The sequence below is a fragment of the Panthera onca genome, chromosome X (genome assembly GCF_046562875.1).
Source record: "Panthera onca isolate mPanOnc1 chromosome X, mPanOnc1 haplotype 2, whole genome shotgun sequence".
Taxonomy (NCBI): Eukaryota; Metazoa; Chordata; class Mammalia; order Carnivora; family Felidae; genus Panthera; species Panthera onca.
In genome coordinates, this window is record NC_138357.1 from 74216593 (window position 1) to 74236449 (window position 19857).

The 19857-nt window shown below is 40.2% G+C and overlaps 1 protein-coding gene and 1 pseudogene across 8 annotated transcripts in view; one reads left to right on the plus strand and one right to left on the minus strand.

Annotated features, from left to right (window-relative positions):
• The window catches only part of OPHN1 (oligophrenin 1), a 600363-nt gene that overhangs the window by 163582 nt on the left and 416924 nt on the right, over positions 1-19857 (plus strand). The window lies entirely within an intron of this gene.
• LOC145713519 (glycine cleavage system H protein, mitochondrial pseudogene) lies at positions 14191-14727 on the minus strand (annotated as a pseudogene).

The window sequence follows — 19857 nt, forward strand, 5'->3', positions numbered from 1 at the left end:
TCATATGGTTCTTCTCTTTTTTTTTGTTAATGTGATGTATCACGTTGATCGATTTGCGAATGTTGAACCAGCCCTGCATCCCAGGAATGAATCCCACTTGATCATGGTGAATAATTCTTTTTATATGCTGTTGAATTCGATTTGCTAGTATCTTATTAAGAATTTTTGCATCCATATTCATCAGGGATATTGGCCTGTAGTTCTCTTTTTTTACTGGGTCTCTGTCTGGTTTAGGAATCAAAGTAATACTGGCTTCATAGAATGAGTCTGGAAGTTTTCCTTCCCTTTCTATTTCTTGGAATAGCTTGAGAAGGATAGGTATTATCTCTGCTTTAAATGTCTGGTAGAACTCCCCTGGGAAGCCATCTGGTCCTGGACTCTTATTTGTTGGGAGATTTTTGATAACCGATTCAATTTCTTCGCTGGTTATGGGTCTGTTCAAGCTTTCTATTTCCTCCTGATTGAGTTTTGGAAGAGTGTGGGTGTTTAGAAATTTGTCCATTTCTTCCAGGTTGTCCAATTTGCTGGCATATAATTTTTCATAGTATTCCCTGATAATTGTTTGTATCTCTGAGGGATTGGTTGTAATCATTCCATTTTCATTCATGATTTTGTCTATTTGGGTCATCTCCCTTTTCTTTTTGAGAAGCCTGGCTAGAGGTTTGTCAATTTTGTTTATTTTTTCAAAAAACCAACTCTTGGTTTCGTTGATCTGCTCTACAGTTTTTTTAGATTCTATATTGTTTATTTCTGCTCTGATCTTTATTATTTCTCTTCTTCTGCTGGGTTTAGGCTGCCTTTGCTGTTCTGCTTCTATTTCCTTTAGGTGTGCTGTTAGATTTTGTATTTGGGATTTTTCTTGTTTCTTGAGATAGGCCTGGGTTGCAATGTATTTTCCTCTCAGGACTGCCTTCGCTGCATCCCAAAGCGTTTGGATTGTTGTATTTTCATTTTCGTTTGTTTCCATATATATTTTAATTTCTTCTCTGATTGCCTGGTTGACCCACTCATTCGTTAGTAGGGTGTTCTTTAACCTCCATGCTTTTGGAGGTTTTCCAGACTTTTTCCTGTGGTTGATTTCAAGCTTCATAGCATTGTGGTCTGAAAGTATGCATGGTATAATTTCAATTCTTGTAAACTTATGAAGGGCTGTTTTGTGACCCAGTATATGATCTATCTTGGAGAATGTTCCATGTGCACTCGAGAAGAAAGTATATTCTGTTGCTTTGGGATGCAGAGTTCTAAATAGATCTGTCAAGTCCATCTGATCCAATGTATCATTCAGGGCCCTTGTTTCTTTATTGACTGTGTGTCTAGATGATCTATCCATTTCTGTAAGTGGGGTGTTAAAGTCCCCTGCAATGACCACATTCTTATCAGTAAGGTTGCTTATGTTTATGAGTAATTGTTTTATATATCTGGGGGCTCGGGTATTTGGCGCATAGACATTTATAATAGTTAGCTCTTCCTGGTGGATAGACCCTGTAATTATTATATAATGCCCTTCTTCATCTCTTGTTACAGCCTTTAATTTAAAGTCTAGTTTGTCTGATATAAGTATGGCTACTCCAGCTTTCTTTTGGCTTCCAGGAGCATGATAAATAGTTCTCCATCCCCTCACTCTCAATCTAAAGGTGTCCTCAGATCTAAAATGAGTCTCTTGTAGACAGCAAATAGATGGGTCTTGTTTTTTTATCCATTCTGATACCCTATGTCTTTTAGTTGGCGCATTTAATCCATTTACATTCAGTGTTATTATAGAAAGATATGGGTTTAGAGTCATTGTGATGTCTGTATGTTTTATGCTTGTAGTGATGTCTCTGGTACTTTGTCTCACAGGATCCCCCTTAGGATCTCTTGTAGGGCTGGTTTCGTGGTGACAAATTCCTTCAGTTTTTGTTTGTTTGGGAAGACCTTTATCTCTCCTTCTATTCTAAATGACAGACTTGCTGGATAAAGGATTCTCGGCTGCATATTTTTTCTGTTTAGCACACTGTAGATATCGTGCCAAGCCTTTCTGGCCTGCCAAGTTTCAAAGGAGAGATCAGTCACGAGTCTTATAGGTCTCCCTTTATATGTGAGGGCACGTTTATCCCTTGCTGCTTTCAGAATTTTCTCTTTATCCTTGTATTTTGCCAGTTTCACTATGATATGTCGTGCAGAAGATCGATTCAAGTTACGTCTGAAGGGAGTTCTCTGTGCCTCTTGGATTTCAATGCCTTTTTCCTTCCCCAGTTCAGGGAAGTTCTCAGCTATAATTTGTTCAAGTACCCCTTCAGCACCCTTCCCTCTCTCTTCCTCCTCTGGGATACCAATTATGCGTATATTATTTTTTTTTAGTGTATCACTTAGTTCTCTAATTTTCCCCTCATACTCCTGGATTTTTTTATCTCTCTTTCTTTCAGCTTCCTCTTTCTCCATAACTTTATCTTCTAGTTCACCTATTCTCTCCTCTGCCTCTTCAAGCCTAGCCATTGTGGTTTCCATTTTGTTTTGCATTTCGTTTAAAGCGTTTTTCAGCTCCTCGTGACTGTTCCTTAGTCCCTCGATCTTTGTGGCAAGAGATTCTCTGCTGTCCTGTATACTGTTTTCAAGCCCAGCGATTAATTTTATGACTATTATTCTAAATTCACTTTCTGTTATATTATTTAAATCCTTTTTGATCAGTTCATTAGCTGTTGTTATTTCCTGGAGATTCTTCTGAGGGGAATTCTTCCGTTTGGTCATTTTGGAGAGTCCCTGGCGTGGTGAGGACCTGCAGTGCACTTCCCCTGTGCTGTGGTGTATAACTGGAGTTAGTGGGCGGGGCCGCAGTCCGACCCGATGTCTGCCCCCAGCCCACTGCTGGGGCCACAGTCAGACTGGTGTGTGCCTTCTCTTCCCCTCTCCTAGGGGCGGGATTCACTGTGGGGTGGCGTGTCCCGTCTGGGCTACTTGCACACTGCCAGGCTTGTGTTGCTGGGGATCTGGCGTATTAGCTGGGGTGGGTAGGCAAGGTGCACAGGGGCAGGAGGGGCAGGCTTACCTCGCTTCTCCTTAGGTGATCCACTTTAGGAGGGGCCCTGTGGCAGCGGGAGGGAATCAGATCCGCTGCTGGAGGTTTGGCTCCGCCGAAGCACAGAGTTGGGTGTTTGCGCGGAGTGAGCAAGTTCCCTGGCAGGAACTGGTTCCCTTTGGGATTTTGGCTGGGGGATGGGCGGGGGAGATGGCGCTGGCGCCTTTGTTCCCCGCCAAGCTGAGCTCTGCCGTCCGGGGGCTCAGCAGCTCTCCCTCCCTTTGTCCTCCAGCCTTCCCGCTTTCCGAGCAGAGCTGTTCACTTATGACCTCCCAGACGCTAAGTCGTGCTTGCTGTCGGAACACAGTCTGTTCGGCCCCTCCGCTTTTGCCAGCCAGACTCGGGGGCTCTGCTTGGCTGGCGAGCCGCCCCTCCGCCCCAGCTCCCTCCCGCCAGTCCGTGGAGCGCGCACCGCCTCGCCGCCCTTCCTACCCTCTTCCGTGGGCCTCTAGTCTGCGCTTGACTCCGGAGACTCCCTTCTGCTAATCCTCTGGTGGTTTTCTGGGTTCTTTAGGCAGGTGTAGGTGGAATCTAAGTGATCGGCAGGACGCGCTGTGAGCCCCGCGTCCTCCTACGCCGCCATCTTAAGAGGTGGATCTGCTTGTTCTAGCTTTGAGAAGAATGCTGTTGCAAACTTGATTGGGATTGCATTGAATATGTAGATAGCTTGGGTAGTATTGACATTTTAACAATATTTATTCTTCCAATCCATGAGCACGGAATATTTTTCCATTTCTTTATATCTTCTTCAATTTCCTTCATAAGCTTTCTATAGTTTTCAGCATACAGATCTTTTACATCTTTGGTTAGGTTTATTCCTAGGTATTTTATGCTTCTTGATGCAATTGTGAATGGCATCCATTTCTTTATTTGTCTTTCTGTTGCTACATTATTATTGTATAAGAATGCAACTGATTTCTGTACATTGATTTTGTATCCTGTGACTTTGCTGAATTCATGTATCATTTCTAGCACACTTTTGGTGGAGTCTATTGGGTTTTCCATGTATAATCTCATGTCATATGCAAAAAGTAAAAGCTTAACTTCATCTTTGTCAATTTTGATGTCTTTGATTTCCTTTTTTTGTCTGATTGCTGATGCTAGAACTTCTAACACTATGTTAAACAACAGCGGTGAGAGTGGACATCAGTGTCGTATTCCTGATCTCAGGAAGAAAGCTCTCAGTTTTTCCCCATTGAGGATGATATCAGCTTTGGGGTTTTCATAAATGGCTTTTATGATGTTTAAGTATGTTCCTTCTATCCCAACTTTCTTGAGGGTTTTTATTAAGAAATGATGCTGAATTTTGTTAAATGCTTTTTCTGCATCGATTGACAGGATCATATGGTTGTAAACTTTTCTTTTATTAATGTGATGTATCACATTGATTGATTTGCGAATGTTGAACCAGCCAGCAGCTCAGAAATGAATCCCACTTGATCATGGTGAATAATTCTTTTTATATGCTGTTGAATTTGATTTGCTAGTATCTTATTGAGAATTTTTGCGTCCATATTCATCAGGGATATTGGTTTGTAGTTCTCATTTTTTTACTGGGTCTCTGTCTGGTTTAGGAACCAAAGTAATGCTGGCTTCATAGAATCAATCTTGAAGTTTTCCTTCCCTTTCTATTTTTTGGAAAATCTTGAGAAGGATAGGTATTATCTCGGCTCTAAATGTCTGGTAGAACTCCCCTGGGAAGCCATCTGGTCCTGGACTCTTATTTGTTGGGACATTTTTGATAACCGATTCAATATCTTCACTGGTTATGGGTCTGTTCAAGCTTTCTATTTCTTCCTGTTTGAGTTTTGGAGGTGTGTGGGTGCTTAGGAATTTGTCCATTTCTTCCAGGTCGTCCAGTTTGTTGGTATATAATTTTTCATAGTATTCCCTGGTAATTGCTTGTATTTCTGAGGGATTGGTTCTAATCATTCCATTTTCATTCATGATTTTATTTATTTGGGTTCTCTCCCTTTTCTTGTTGAGAAGCCTGGCTAGAGGTTTATCAATTTTGTTTATTTTTTCAAAAAACCAACTCTTTGTTTCATTGATCTGCTTTACAATTTTTTTAGATTCTATATTGTTTATTTCTGCTCTGATCTTTCTTATTCCTCTTCTTCTGCTGTGTTCGGGGTCTCTTTGCTGTTCTGCTTCTATTTCCTTTAGGTGTGCTGTTAGATTTTGTGTTTGGGATTTTTCTTGTTTCTTGGGATAGGCCTGGATCGCAATTTTTCTCTCAGGACTGTCTTTACTGCATCCCAAAGCTTTGGGATTGTTGTATTTTCATTTTCATTTGTTTCCATGTATTTTTTTAATTTCTTCTCTAATTGTCTGGTTTACCAATTCATTCTTTAGTAGGGTGTTCTTTAACCTCCATGCTTTTGGAGGTTTTTCAGACTTTTTCCTGTGGTTGATTTCAAGTTTCATAGCATTGTGGTCTGAAAGTGTGCATGGTGTGATCTCAACTTTTTTTATACTTATGAAGGGCTGTTTTGTGACCCAATATGTGATCTATCTTGGAGAATGTTCCATGTGCATTCGAGAAGAAAGTATATTCTGTTGCTTTGGGATGCAGAGTTCTAAATATATCTGTCAAGTCCATCTGATCCAGTGTATCATTCAGGGCCCTAGTTTCTGTATTGATCCTGTGTCTAGATGATCTATTCAATGTTGTAAGTGGAGTATTAAAGTCCCCTGCAATTACCACATTCTTATCAATAAGGTTGCTTATGTCTGTGATGAATCGTTTTATATATTTGGGTGCTCCCATATTTGGCACATAGACATTTATAATTGTTAGCTCTTCCTGATGGATGGACCCTGTATTTATTATATAATGCCCTTCTTCATCTCTTGTTTCAGCCTTTAATTTAAAGTCTAGTTTGTCTGATATAAGTATGGCTACTCCAGCTTTCTTTTGACTTCCAGTAGCAGGATAGATAGTTCTCTATCCCCTTACTTTCAATCTGAAGGTGTCCTCAGGTCTACAATGAGTCTCTTGTAGACAGCAATAGCTGTTTTTTTTAATCCATTCTGATACCCTATGTCTTTTGGTTGGAGCATTTATTACATTTGCATTCAGTGTTATTATAGAAAGATATGGGTTTAGAGTCATTGTGATATTTGTAGTTTTCATGCTTGTGGTGATGTCTCTGGTACTTTTTGGTCCTTGCAATATTTCACTCACAGAATCCCCCTTAGGATCTCTTGTAGGCATGGTTTAGTGGTGACGAATTCCTTCAGTTTTTGTTTGGGAAGACCTTTATCTCTCCTTCTATTCTGAATGACACACTTGCTCGATAAGGGATTCTCAGCTGCATATTTTTTCTGTTCATCATATTGAAGATTTCCTGCCATTCCTTTCTGGGCTGCCAAGTTTCAGTAGATAAATCTGCCAGGTCTCCCTTTATGAGTTAGAGCCTGTGTATCCCTAGCTGCTTTTAGAATTTTCTCTTTATCCTTGCATCTTGTCAGTTTCACTATGATATGTTGTGCAGAAGATCGATTCATGTGATGTCTAAAGGGACTTCTCTGTGCCTCTTGGATTTCAATGTCTGTTTCCTTTCCCAGATCAGGGAGGTTCTTACCTATGATTTGTTCAAGTACACCTTCAGCCCCTTTCTCTCTCTCTTCCTCTTCTGGAATTCTATTTTACAGATATTGTTCCGTTTTATTGCATCACTTAGTTCTCTAATTCTCCCCTCATTTTCCTGAATTTTTTTTCTCTCTTTTTCTCAGCTTTCTCTTTTTCCCTAATTTTAGTTTCTAATTCACCTATTCTCTCCTCTGCCTCTTCAATCCATGCTATTGCCACCTCTATTTTATTTTGCACTTTATTTATAGCATTTTTTTAGCTCCTCACGACTATTTCTTCATCCCTTGATCTCTGTAGCAACAGATTCTCTGCTGTCCTCTATACTTTTTTCAAGCTCAGTGATTAATTTAATGGCTATTATTCTAAATTCTTATTCTGTTATATTGCTTAAATCAGTTTTGATCAATTCGTTAGCTCTTGCTTATTCCTGGAGTTTTTGTTTTTTTTTTTTTTTTTTTTTTGAGGCTTCAAACTGCAGGGCACTTCCCCATGCTGTCCAGAGTAACTTGTGTTGGTGGGCAGGGCCGCAGTTAGACCCAGTGTCTGACCCCAGCCCACTGTTGGGGCCACAGTCAGACTGGTGTGTACCTTATCTTCCCCTTTCCCAGAGGCAGGACTCACTGTGGAATGGTGTGACCCCTGTCTGGGCTACTTGCACACTGCCAGACTTGTGGTGCTGCTTTGATGGGATCTGGCATATTAGCCAGTGTGGATCTGCAAGGTGCACAGGGGCAGGAGAGGCAGGTTTAGTTTGCTTTGCTGTCAGTGGTCCCCTTTGAGAGTGGCCCTGCAGCACCAGGAGGGAGGCAGACCTGTAGGAGGGATGGATCCACAGAGGCACAGTGTTGGGTGTTTGTGGGGTGCAAGCAAGTTTGGTGAAGGGACCTGGTTCTCTTTGGAATTTCAGCTGGGGGATGGGAGAGGGAGATGGCAGTTGCCATGCCTTTATTCCCTGCTGAGCTGAGCTCTGTCTTCCAGGGTTCAACAACTCTTCCTCCCTGTGTCCTCTTGCTCTCCCACTCTCTGAGCAGAGCTGTTGACTTTTAACATTCCAGATGTTAAGTCCCACTGGCTGTCAGAACTCATAGAGTCTGGCCCCTCCACTATTGCAATCCAGACTTCAGGGGCTCTGTGTTGTTGGGCAGGCTGCCCCTCCACCGCTCTGCCTCCCTCCCTCCATTCCGTTTAGCGCACACCACTTCTCAGCCCTTCCTACCCTCTTCCATGGGCCTCTTGTCTACACTTGGCTCCAGAGTATCCATTCTGCTAGTCTTCTGGCGGTTTTCTGGGTTATTTAGGCAGATGTGGGTGGAATCTAAGTGATCAGTAGGATGAGGTGAACCCAGTCCTCCCACACTGCCATCTTCCGTGTTGAATCTCATGTTTTATGCTTTTTAATGTCCAGCTAGTATCCTTATAATCACTGTTTTAAATTCTAATTTCAGGTATCTTATATCTGCATTGATTAAATCTCTGGCTTTCTTTCTCCCTGTTCTTTGTTTTGTTTTTTTTTTTTAAAGCACAAAATTTTAATGTTTATTTTTGAGAAAGAGACAGAGCATGAGTGGGGAAGGGTCAAAGAGAGACACAGAATCCGACGCAGGCTCCAGGCTCTGAGCTGTCAGCACAGAGTCCCACGTGAGGCTCGAAACCACAAGCCTCGAGATTATGACCTGAGCCAAAGTTGGACACCCAACTAACTGACTGAGCCACCCAGGCGCCCCTCCCTGTTCTTTCTTTAGAGGTAAATTCCTCCATCTTGTCATTTTGGAGGAAACAACATCAACAATAATAATAGAATGAAATAAAAATTAAAAAGTTAAAAAAAGGGGTGCCTGGGCGGCTCAGTTGGTTAAGCATCCGACTTCGGCTCAGGTCATGATCTCACAGTTCGTGGGTTCGAGCCCTGCGTCGGGCTCTGTGCTGACAGCTCAGAGACTGGAGCCTGCTTCAGATTCTGTGTCTCCCTCTCTGCTCCTCACCCAGTCAGGTTCTGTTTCTCTGTCTCTCAAAACTAAATAAACATTAAAAAAAATTTTCAAAAAAAGTTAAAAAATCAAATAAAGGAAGCTAGATCCTTGGTGTGGTTTGGTGTTCTTTTGGAGTATCTTGATAGAAAAAAAGGAGAAAAGAGAAAACCCCCTCTTTGAAGGGGTTTGTGCTGGTCCCCACTTTCCCTTTGTCTGTGTCCCAACTCTCTGCCTACCAGGTGTAACCTTCCTCTAGAGTTTTATCTCATGTGAGGCTGTGTTTCAAAACCCCACACTTCAGAGATCCCCAAGGTTCTGACCTATAGTTATCTTCTGGGGGAGGGTTTCACTGCACTGTGGCCAGGACAAACTTGTTCCAGGAAACGCTGGTACCAGTGAGCACAGGCTTAGAATTTATAGTAATTCACAACATACAGCCAGTGCCAGGGTTTGCTGCCTTCAGCCACTGTGTTTGTTTTTTGTATGGGTGAATGTGGCAGTTTGATGGTGCCTGCCAGGTCTTTTGCCCATGGAGCCACTGTATCACCTCTACCAAATGCACTCCAAGCAGAGGAAACTGCTTCTCCCAGTGCAACCCAGGGTATCCTCAGACCATGCTGCCTCTTTACTGGGCTCTGCTCTGTTTCTTCCCTGGAGCACCACCAGGGGCTGACCTCTGAAAATTCCGACTCTGTGCTCTGCTGTTTATTAAAAAAAAAAAAAAAAAAAGCAGTATTGAAACCCTCTCCTTTTTCCCCTGTCAGTGGTATTGGGAACAGTTTTCTTGTGCAGGCACCAGTGCATGTTTTCACTCTTTCTATCTAGCTGCCCTCTGGGGTAGTGCTTTCTTATGCAAATTGCATGTGCTGTTCTCTCTCCAGCTCTGTGTTTCTTCTCTCAGTGACAATGGCTCCTTCCTCTCTGTGGTACCACAGATCTCCCCAGCAATTCACCAATCCTCACTGCATACCTGCATACCTGCATTCCCTCCCTCAAATTATGCAGATTGTTCTAATCCTCAGATCAATTTCCTAAGTTTTCAAAATGGTTTGATGTTGATCTAGCTGTGTTCAAGGGATGAGACAAGCCCAGAGTCCCCTTACTATTCCACCATCTTAACTCCTCCTCTGTAGTCACTTTTAAATCTATTCTATCACTCCCTGGTTTTGATTGGGGTTTTTACTATATTCATGTTTAAATTAATACAGACAAGTTAGGATTTACATCTGGCAATTTGCTATTTATTTTCTGTATGCCTCATATATATTTTGTTCCTCTGTTCTAATACTATTGTTTTCCTTTGTGTAAAGTTGATTTTCTAGTAGACTCTTTAGGTTAGTTCGATTTACTATATATTTTTAGCTATTTTCTTAGTGGTTGTCATCAGAATTACAATTAGTATCTTAATGATACAATGTGTAGCAGATTAATATCAGTTCCAATTGTGTATAAAATCTTTTCTCCATATAGGTAACTTACCTCCCCTTTCCTTTGTATCTGTATATTCATACAAATTATAATTTATACATTATAATTCCATAAATATAATTTTATAATTATTGATATACAGTTTTCTTTTGAACATATATAAGAGGAAATGAATTACAAATCAAATGTATTTATTCTGTCTTCTATATTTGCTTGTGTATTTCCTTTCCTGGTACCATTTATTTCTTTGTGTGGATCGAGTTATGATTTAGTGTTTTTTGTTTTTTCTTTAAGTTTTTATTTAAACTTCAGCTAGTTAACATACAGTAAAATGTTAGTTTCATGTGTACAATTTAGTGATTCAATAAACCTGGTGCTCATCACAATAAGTGCATTCATTAATTCCCATCACTCTTTAACCCATTCCCTCACCCACCTCCCCTCTGGTAACCATCAATTTGTTCTCTATAGTTAGGTTTCTGTTTCTTGGTTTGACTCTCTCCCTCTTTTATTTCCCCTATGATTGCTGTGTTTCTTAGATTACACATATGTGTGAAATCATATGGTATTTGTCTTTCTCTGACTTATTTTGCTTTGCATAATATACTCTAGCTCCATCCACATCATTGCAAATGGCAAGATTTTATTCTTTTAGGTGGCTAAGTAATATCATTGTATATATATACCACCTCTTCTCTTTATCCATTCATCAGTCAAGAGACATTTGGACTATTTTTATAATTGGCTGTGTAGATTATGCTGCCATAAAGATTGAGGTACATGTATCCCTTTGAATTAGTATTTGTGTATTCTTTGGTAGTACCTAGTAGTGCAGTTGTTGGATCTTTGGGGAGTTTTATTTTCAACCTCTTAAAGAACCTCCATACTGTTTTCTAGAGTGGCTGCAGCAGTTTGCATTGGCACCTAGAGTGCAAGAGGGTTCCCCTTTCTCCACGTTCTCATCAACACCTGTGGTTTCTTGTGTTGTTGATTTTAGTCATTCCAGCAGGTATAAGGTGATATCTCATTGTAGTTTTGATATGCTATCCCTGATGATGAATGATGTTGAGCATCTTTTCACGTGTCTCTTGGTTATCTGTGTGTCTTCTTTGGAAAAATGTCTGTTCCTGTCTTCTTCAGATTTTTAATTGGATTATTAGATTTTTGCATGTTGAGTTTTATAAGTTCCTTATATATTTCGGTTACTTACCTTTTATCACATGTTATTTGCTGGTATCTTCTCTCATTCTGTAGGATAGTGGATGTCCCTGTCTAGTTATTGACTGTAGAAGAAAAGCTTTTTGGTTTTGTTGATTGTTTCCTTCACTGTGCAGAAGTTTTTTTTTTTTTTTTTTTTTTTTTATGAAGTTCTAATAATTTATTCTTGCTTTTGTTTCCCTTGCCTCAGGAGATGTATCTAGAAAGAACTTTCTAGGGTTGATGTCATATAGTTTACTGCTTGTGTTTTCCTCTAGGATTTTGATGGTTTCCTGTCTCACATTTTGGTTTTTCATCCATTTTCAATTTATTTTTGTAGATGGTGTAAGATAGTGGTCCAGCTTCATTCTTTTGCATGTCTCTATCCAGTTTTCCCAGAATTAATTTTTGAAGAGACTCTCTTTTTCACATTGGATATTCATTCCTGCTTTGTTGGAGATTAATTGACCATAGAGTTTGGAGTTTATTTCTGAGATATCTATTATGTTCCATTGTGTCGTTTATTGTGCTAGTACCACAGTGTCTTGATCTCTACAGCTTTGTAATATAATTTGAAGTCTAGATTTGTGATGCCTCCAGCATTGCTTTTCCTTTTCAAGGTAACTTTGGGTATTTGGAGCCTTTTGTAGTTCTATGTAAATTTTAAGATTGTTTGTTCTAGCTTTGTGAAAAATACTGGTGGTATTTTGATAGGGATTGCATTAAATGTGTAGATTCCTTTGGGTAGTATAGAAAATTTAATAATATTTGTACTTCCAGTCCATAATCATGGAATGATTTTCCATTTATTTGTATCTTCTTCAATTTCTTTCATCAGTGTTTGACAGTTTTCAGATTACACTTCCTTCACCTCTTTGGTTAGGTTTATTCCTAGGTATCCTATGGTCTTTGGTGCAGTTGCAAATGTGATTGATTCCTGAATTTCTCTTTTTGCTTCTTCATTACTGATAAATAGAAATGCAACAGGTTTTTTTTAATTTTGTATCTTGTGACCTTATTGAATTTGTGTATCAGATCTTGCAAGTTTTTGATTGAGTCTACATATACTACATATGTATCTACATATCTACATATACTGAAAGTTGGATTTCTTCCTTGCCTATTTGGATGCCCTTTCTTTATTTTTATTGCCTGCTTGCTAGGAATTCCAGTACTATTTTAAGTGACAGTGGTGATAGTGGATGTCCCTGTCTAGTTCTTGACTGTAGAAGAAAAGCTCTCAGTTTTTCCCCATTGATGATATTAGCTGTGGTTTTCTTATATGGCCTTTATTATTTTGAGGTATGTGTCTTGTAAACCTACATTGTTGAGGGTCTTTTTCATGAGTGAATGTTGTACTTTGTCAAATGCTATTTGTCCTTCTATTGAAGCAATCATATGGTTCTTGTCCTTTCTTTTATTAATGTCATGTATCACAGTGATTTATTTGTGAATATTGAACCACCCTTGAAACCCACATTATCATGGTTAACGATTTTTTTAAATTTTTTTTAAAATTTTTTTTTTACGTTTATTTATTTTTGAGACAGAGAGAGAGACAGAGTATGAACAGGGGAGGGGCAGAGAGAGAGGGAGACACAGAATCGGAAGCAGGCTCCAGGCTCTGGGCCATCAGCCCAGAGCCCGACGCGGGGCTCGAACTCACGGACCGCAAGATCGTGACCTGAGCTGAAGTCGGACGCTTAACCGACTGAGCCACCCGGGCACCCCACGATTATTTTTAATATATTGTTGGATTTGGTTTGCTAGTATTTTATAGAGAATTTTTGCATCCATGTTCATCAGAAGTATTGGCTTGGAGTTCCTTTTTTTTGTGTAATCTTTATGTGACTTTTGTATGAGGATTATGCCTGCTTTTTACTATGAATTTGGAAGATTTACTTCCTTTTCTATTTTTTGGAATAGTTTGAAAAGGAAAGTATGAAGTCTTCTTTATTTATTTTATTTAGTTTTTTTTTTTAACGTTTATTTATTTTTGGGACAGAGAGAGACAGAGCATGAATGGGGGAGGGGCAGAGAGAAAGGAAGACACAGAATCGGAAGCAGGCTCCAGGCTCTGAGCCATCAGCCCAGAGCCTGACGCGAGGCTCGAACTCATGGACCGCGAGATCGTGACCTGAGCCGAAGTCTGACGCTTAACTGACTGAGCCACCCAGGCGCGCCTATTTTATTTAGTTTTTAAAATACAAATTAATTAACATACTGTTGGTTTCAGGAGTAGAACTCAGTGATTCATCGCTTACATATAATACCCAGTGCTCATCCCAACAAACGCCCACTTTAATGTCCATCACCTATTTAGCCTATCCCCCCACCCACCTCTCTTCCAGCAACCCTCAGTTTTTTCTCTCTCTCTCTCTTTTTTTAAGGGTCTCTTATGGTTTGCTTCCCTCTCTGTTTTTTTTTTTTTTAAGTTAAATGTTTTATTATTAAACTATTTATCTTCCTGCAAGGCTGTTGCTTCACCATATAAAAATAGCACCAACAAGCACAGTATATTACAAAATTAAGATAATATTGTTCTTTATCTGACACTATACAACTAACAACCTTTCTCCACTGCCATTTATTTCCAATGGACAGATCATTTAAGTATTTTGATCCCAATCCAGGGATAGATGTGAGCAAGTGAAAATTCCCAAAAGTTTAAGATGACAGTGTTATCCTTGAATTACATAGTTTTTATAACTAATTTTTAACCACAGATAATTTCAGGATTCTGAATATTATAACTGGAGCCTAGCCTAAAAATCATAGGGTGTTGCAAAAAAGATACATATTGTGTTTATCTGCAATCGTTAGAAAGTTAAGGGGTGTTTTCTTTCATTAACATTGTTGCAAGTAGTTTCTTTTTGCACTGGTATTGCTAAAAGTTGCCATTTTAAATCCTCTGTGCACCACTAATTTAAAACAACTATGCTAGATTAAGTTGTTTCATAATAGTTTATTTAGGGGTTCCATTTTTACTCCTCAATAGATTTTATGTATTTCTCATATGCTTCTTCACTCATCAATTCATCCAGTTCTGAAGGATTACTGAGTGTTTTCTTGATCAGCCAACCATCTTCATAACAAGATTTGTTGACAAGTCCTGGATTTTCTGCAAGAGCTTCATTAATTTCAGTTACTTCTCCTGATAGAGGAGAATAGAGTTCACTAGCAGCTTTCACACTTTCCAAAGCACCAAACTCCTCTTGCTTCAATTTTGTCCCAACTTCAGGCAGACTACAGTAAACAACATCTCCCAAAGCTTCCTGTGCAAAATTGCTGATTCCCACTGTTCCAATACCATTTTCTGTTATTATCCACTCATGTTTGTCTGTGAATTTACGCACAGACAGCAGAGCGGAGCCCGTGCGAAACATCCGGAGGGCACCCGCCCTCAGCCCCCAGGGCCGCGGCAGGCAGGCCCGCAGGCTGCAGGCCTTAGACCAAATGCTCTACACCGCTCATAGCGCCATGTTGCCAGAGGTGAGGGGCCGCAGTCTCTGTTTTTATTAAGTTGTCTTTAAATGTTTGGGAGAATTTGCCTGTTAAGCCAGCTGCCCTTGCACTTTCTTTTGTTGGGAAATTTTTCATTACTGATTCAATTTCTTCACGTTTTCTATTTTTTCTTGTTTCAGTTTTGCTACTTTATATATTTCTTTAAAAAGTTTTTTTAGGGGCACTCGGGTGGCTCAGTCGGTTAGGCATCGACTTCAGCTCAGGTCATGATCTCACAGTTGGTGAGTTTGAGCTCTGCATCTGGCTCTGTGCTGACAGCTCAGAGCCTGGAGCCTGCTTCAGATTCTGTGTCTCCCTCACTTGCTGCCCCTCCCCCACTTGTTGCCCCTCTCTCTTTCTGTCAATAATAACGTTAAAATTTTTTTTAAAACTCTTTAATGCTTTATTTATTTTTGCGAGAGAGAGAAAGAGAGCGCAAGTGGGGGAGGGTCAGCGAGAGAGGGAGACACAGAATCTGAAGCAGGCTCCAGGCTCTGAGCTGTCAGCACAGAGCGTGTCGCGGGTCTCAAACCCACAAACCGTGAGATCCTAACCTGAGCCGAAGTTGGATGCTTAACCGACTGAGCCACCCAAGCGCCCCTATGTATTTCTACGAAGTTATCCATTTCTTCCAGGTAGTCCAATTATTTACTATATAGTTTTTTTTTAATATTCTATTACAATTGTTTGTATTTCTGTGATGTTTGTTGTTATTTTCCTTTCCCATTTGTGATTTTATTTATTTGGGTCCTTTCTTTTTGCTTTTTGGTAAGTCTGGCTAGCAGTTTATCAATTTTATTAGTTTTTTTCAAAGAACCTACTCTTGGTTTTATTGATTTTTTCCTATTGTTTTTTTAGTTTCTATATCATTTGTTTCTGCTCTAATCTTCATTACTTCTTTCCTTCTGCTAGCTTTAGGTATCATTTATTGTTGTTTTTCTAGCTTCTTTAGGTTTATCTTAGGTTGTTTATTTGAAATTTTTGTTGCCCCTTAAGATAGGCATGTATTGCTATATGCTTCCCTCTTAGGACCACTTTTGCTGCATCCCAAAGGTTTTGGACCATTGTGTTTTCACACATTTCTTTCCATGTTTTTTGTTTGTTTGTTTGTTTATTCTTTGATTTTCTGGTTGACCCATCCTGTATTTAGTATCTTTTAATTTCCATGTATTTGTGGTCTTTCCAGATTTTTTCTTGTGGTTGACTTCAAGTTTTATGGCATTGTCATCAAAAAAAAAAATGCATGGTGTGATCTCAGTCTTTTTGTATTTGTTGTGTATTGATTTGTGACTTAGTATGTAATCTCTTTTGGAGCATGTCCCATGTGCACTTGAAAAGAATGTGTATTTTGTTGTTTTAGGTTGGAATATTCTTAATGTATCTGTTAAGTCCATCTGGTCCAGTCTGTTATTCAAAGCCAGTTTCCTTGTTGATTTTGTTTAGATGATTTTCCTCTTGATGTAAATGGTGTGTAAACATTCCCTACTGTTATGTATTATTATCAATTGGTTCCTTTATGTTTATTAGTAATTGTTTTATATATTTGGGCACTCCCATTTTGAGTGTATGAACATCTATAGTTGTTAGATTTTGTTGTTGCATTGTTCCTTTTATGACTATATCATGCCCTTTTTTCTCTTGTTGCATTCTTTGTTTTAAAGTCTAGCTTGTCCAATATATATATATTGCTACACTGGCTTTATTTTGATTTCCATTTGAATGATGAATGTTTCTCCATCTCCTTACTTTCAATCTGCTGGTGTCATTAGATCTCTAGTGAGTGTCCTGTATGCCTCATATAAATGGATCTAGTTTTTTTTTTTTTTTTTTCCTTTCTGACACCCTGTGTGTTTTTTTTTTTATTTTTTTTTTTCAACGTTTTTTATTTATTTTTGGGACAGAGAGAGACAGAGCATGAACGGGGGAGGGGCAGAGAGAGAGGGAGACACAGAATCGGAAACAGGCTCCAGGCTCCGAGCCATCAGCCCAGAGCCTGACGCGGGGCTCGAACTCACAGACCGCGAGATCGTGACCTGGCTGAAGTCGGACGCTTAACCGACTGCGCCACCCAGGCGCCCCACCCTGTGTGTTTTGATTGGAGCATTTACTCTATTTACATTCAGAGTAATTGTTGATAGATTTGTATTTGGTGCTACTTTATTACTTGTTTTTCATTGTTTCTAGAGATTTTCTCTGATCCTTTTTTATCTTTGTCACTTTTATTCTATTCGTTCCTCTCAAAGAATTTCCTGTAATATTGCTTGCAGTTTGGGTTTAGTGGTCATGAACTCCTTTAGTTTTTGGTTTTCTGGGAAACTCTTTATCTGTCTTTCTATTCTGAATGATAGCCTTGCTGGATAGAGTATTCTTGGCTGTAGATTTTTTTCCACTCAGCACGTTGAATATATCATGCCACTGCCTTCCGGCTTGCCAAATTTCTGTTGAGAGAGCTGCAGCTAACCTCATGTGTCCTCTCTTGTAAATTAGGGACTTACTTTGTCTTTCTGCTTTTAAGACTTTTTCCCCATCACTATATTTTGTCAATTTAATTACATTATGTGTTGGTGTTGGCCTGCCTTTGTTGATTTTGATGGGAGTTCTTTATGCCTCCAGGATCCAGATGTCTGTTTCCTTCCCCAGATTAGTGACATTTTCACTTATTACTTTCTCTAGTAAATTTTCTGCCCCTTTTCTCTTTCTTCTTCTTCAGGGGCTCCTGCAATATGAATATTATTACATTTGATGGAGTCACTGAGTTCTCTAAGTCTATTTTTGTGTTCTATAATTCTTCTTTAAACCTTCTGTTCATTGTGTCAAGCCTGTTTCCAATCTTAGTTACTGCATTGTTCATTTCTGTTGGATTCTTTTTTAATTTTTTTTTCTCTGAGGTAAAATTCTCCTTGATGGCTTCCATTCATTTCTCAAGACCAGTGAGTATCCTTATGATTATAGCTTTAAATTCTCAGTCATGTTACTTATATCTGTTTTGCTTAGATCTCTGGCCAGGGCCTTATCTTGTTTTTCATTTGTAGTAAATTCCTTCATTTTGGCATTTTGTCTAAGTCTCTGTCTTTTTCTGTGTTAAAAAAGTCTGTTCTGTTTCCTGTTCCTGAGAATAATGGCTTTATGAAGTAGAGATGATGTAGTGTGCAGAGCCTGGAGCTTCAGGGAGTGTTTCTGCCATGTGCTCATGCACTCTGTTCTGTGTTTTGACTGCTCTATCCTTCAGGCCAATTGTCTTCAGAGGCTCTCCTTGCCTACAGTGGGCATTGTTTGGTCCTTGACCATAATGTGACAAGGTTTAACTAGGTATGGTCCGGTCTGCTTGTGAAAAGAGACTGGATCCTTCTTCCACTAGAACTGAGGCTTTGCAGAACTCTCTGGTCAGGAGACATGGTGCGGGCAGGGGTTTCTTCTGGTCTTTTGGGGAAGGGGCCAATCATGCTGGGACTAAGTCTAGCTTGACTGAGAAGGGTAGTCCTGCTAGAGTGCAGCGGTCTGAGATTTTGTGTAAGCAAGTTAGGTAGCCTGTGTTGGCCCTGAGCTGCCTCCTGTATGTGTCTCTGTGTTTATCCTGAGGTGCAGGGGAGGGAAATGGCTCCAGCCAGCATCTTTATTCCTGGAGAAGTGTCACCCTGAATGTTGCTTCTTAGGGAAGCACTCAGAGAACAGCACATAATCTTCCCACTCTGTGCCTCAGGTGTTTTTCAGATTGTTCTTTCCATGCTGTCTGTCTCTGTGTTTTTTTGCCTGACTTCTCACCAGGAACAGCCCAGTTCCCTTTGGGCTCTATTTCTGCCAAGCCTGCTGACGTTTAAAACTGCATGCTTTAGGGATGTGTTGTGGGCAGGGGCTTGTGTGGGACTTCTAGGGGACACATGCTGGGACCACCATGCTGGGACTGAAGCAAGCTTGACTGAGCTGGGTAGTCCTTACAGCATTCAGGGGTGTGGGGATTGTAATCAAATTAGGCAGCCTGTTTTGGCCCTGTGCAGCTTCCTGCAGGTGACTGTGTTTATGCTGAGGGGAGGAAGGGAAATGGGACCAGCTAGCTCCTTTGTCACCAGAGAGGCATCTGTGTGAGTGCTGCCTCTCAGGGAAGCTTTCAGAGAAGAATGAGTAATCTCCCCACTGTGCATCCCAAGAGTTTATTCATATTGGCCTTTCCATGCTGTCTACCTCCCCCCTTTTTGCCTACCTTCTCTCTAGGAGCAGTGTCATTCCCTCTCAGCTCTATCTCAACCAAAACTGCTGACATTTAAAACTCTAGACTTTGAGGCTTGCTGGTTGCAGGATTTCAGGAAAGTCAGCCACTCTCATTTTCCCAGTCAATGGCTTTGGAGAAATGTTCTTCTTCTGTGTCCCCCTGTGTGTTTCCCTGTCTCTTGCCCTTCTCTGTGACCATGGCTCACTCCCCTCTACAGCACCCATAATCCTTTTCTCCCTGAAACCATGTCTTTACACTTCCTACCTTCTTCCATGTGGCTTATTCTCTCCCTTTAGTTTTGGAGTCTGTTCTGTCAGTCTTCAGGTTGATTTCTTGGGTGTTTGGGATAATTTGATAGTTGTATCATTGTGTTCATGGGTTGAGACTAGCCCGGGGTCCTCCTACTCTGACACCATCTTTCAACCTCCTGATTTAGTTTTCTTTGATTTTAGCCTGGTAGACTCCCTTTATTGACTGGTAGACTCCCTTTATTGATTGATTGATTGACTGACTGATTGATTGATTGATTGTAGGACAAATTTGCCAGCAACAAATTCAGTTTTTGTTTATCTTAATTTCCTCTTTATTTTTTAGGAGGTTAATATTGGTAGATGTAGAATATCTTATAATCTGCCCCAAGGATTTTTTTAAAAAAAAGTTTATTTTGAGAGAGAGTGCACATGTGCAAGTGGGGGAGGGGCAGAGAGAGAGAATCCCAAGTAGGCTCTGCACTGTCAGCACAGAGTCCGATGCAGGACTCAATCCCTCAAAGCGCAAGATCATGACATGACCCGAAATCAAGATTCAGTCACTTAACCAACTGAGTCCCCTAGGCACTCCCTCCTCCCAAGCATTCCCTTTACTGTCTGATCCTTCATGATTCCTGATGAAAAATTCAGCA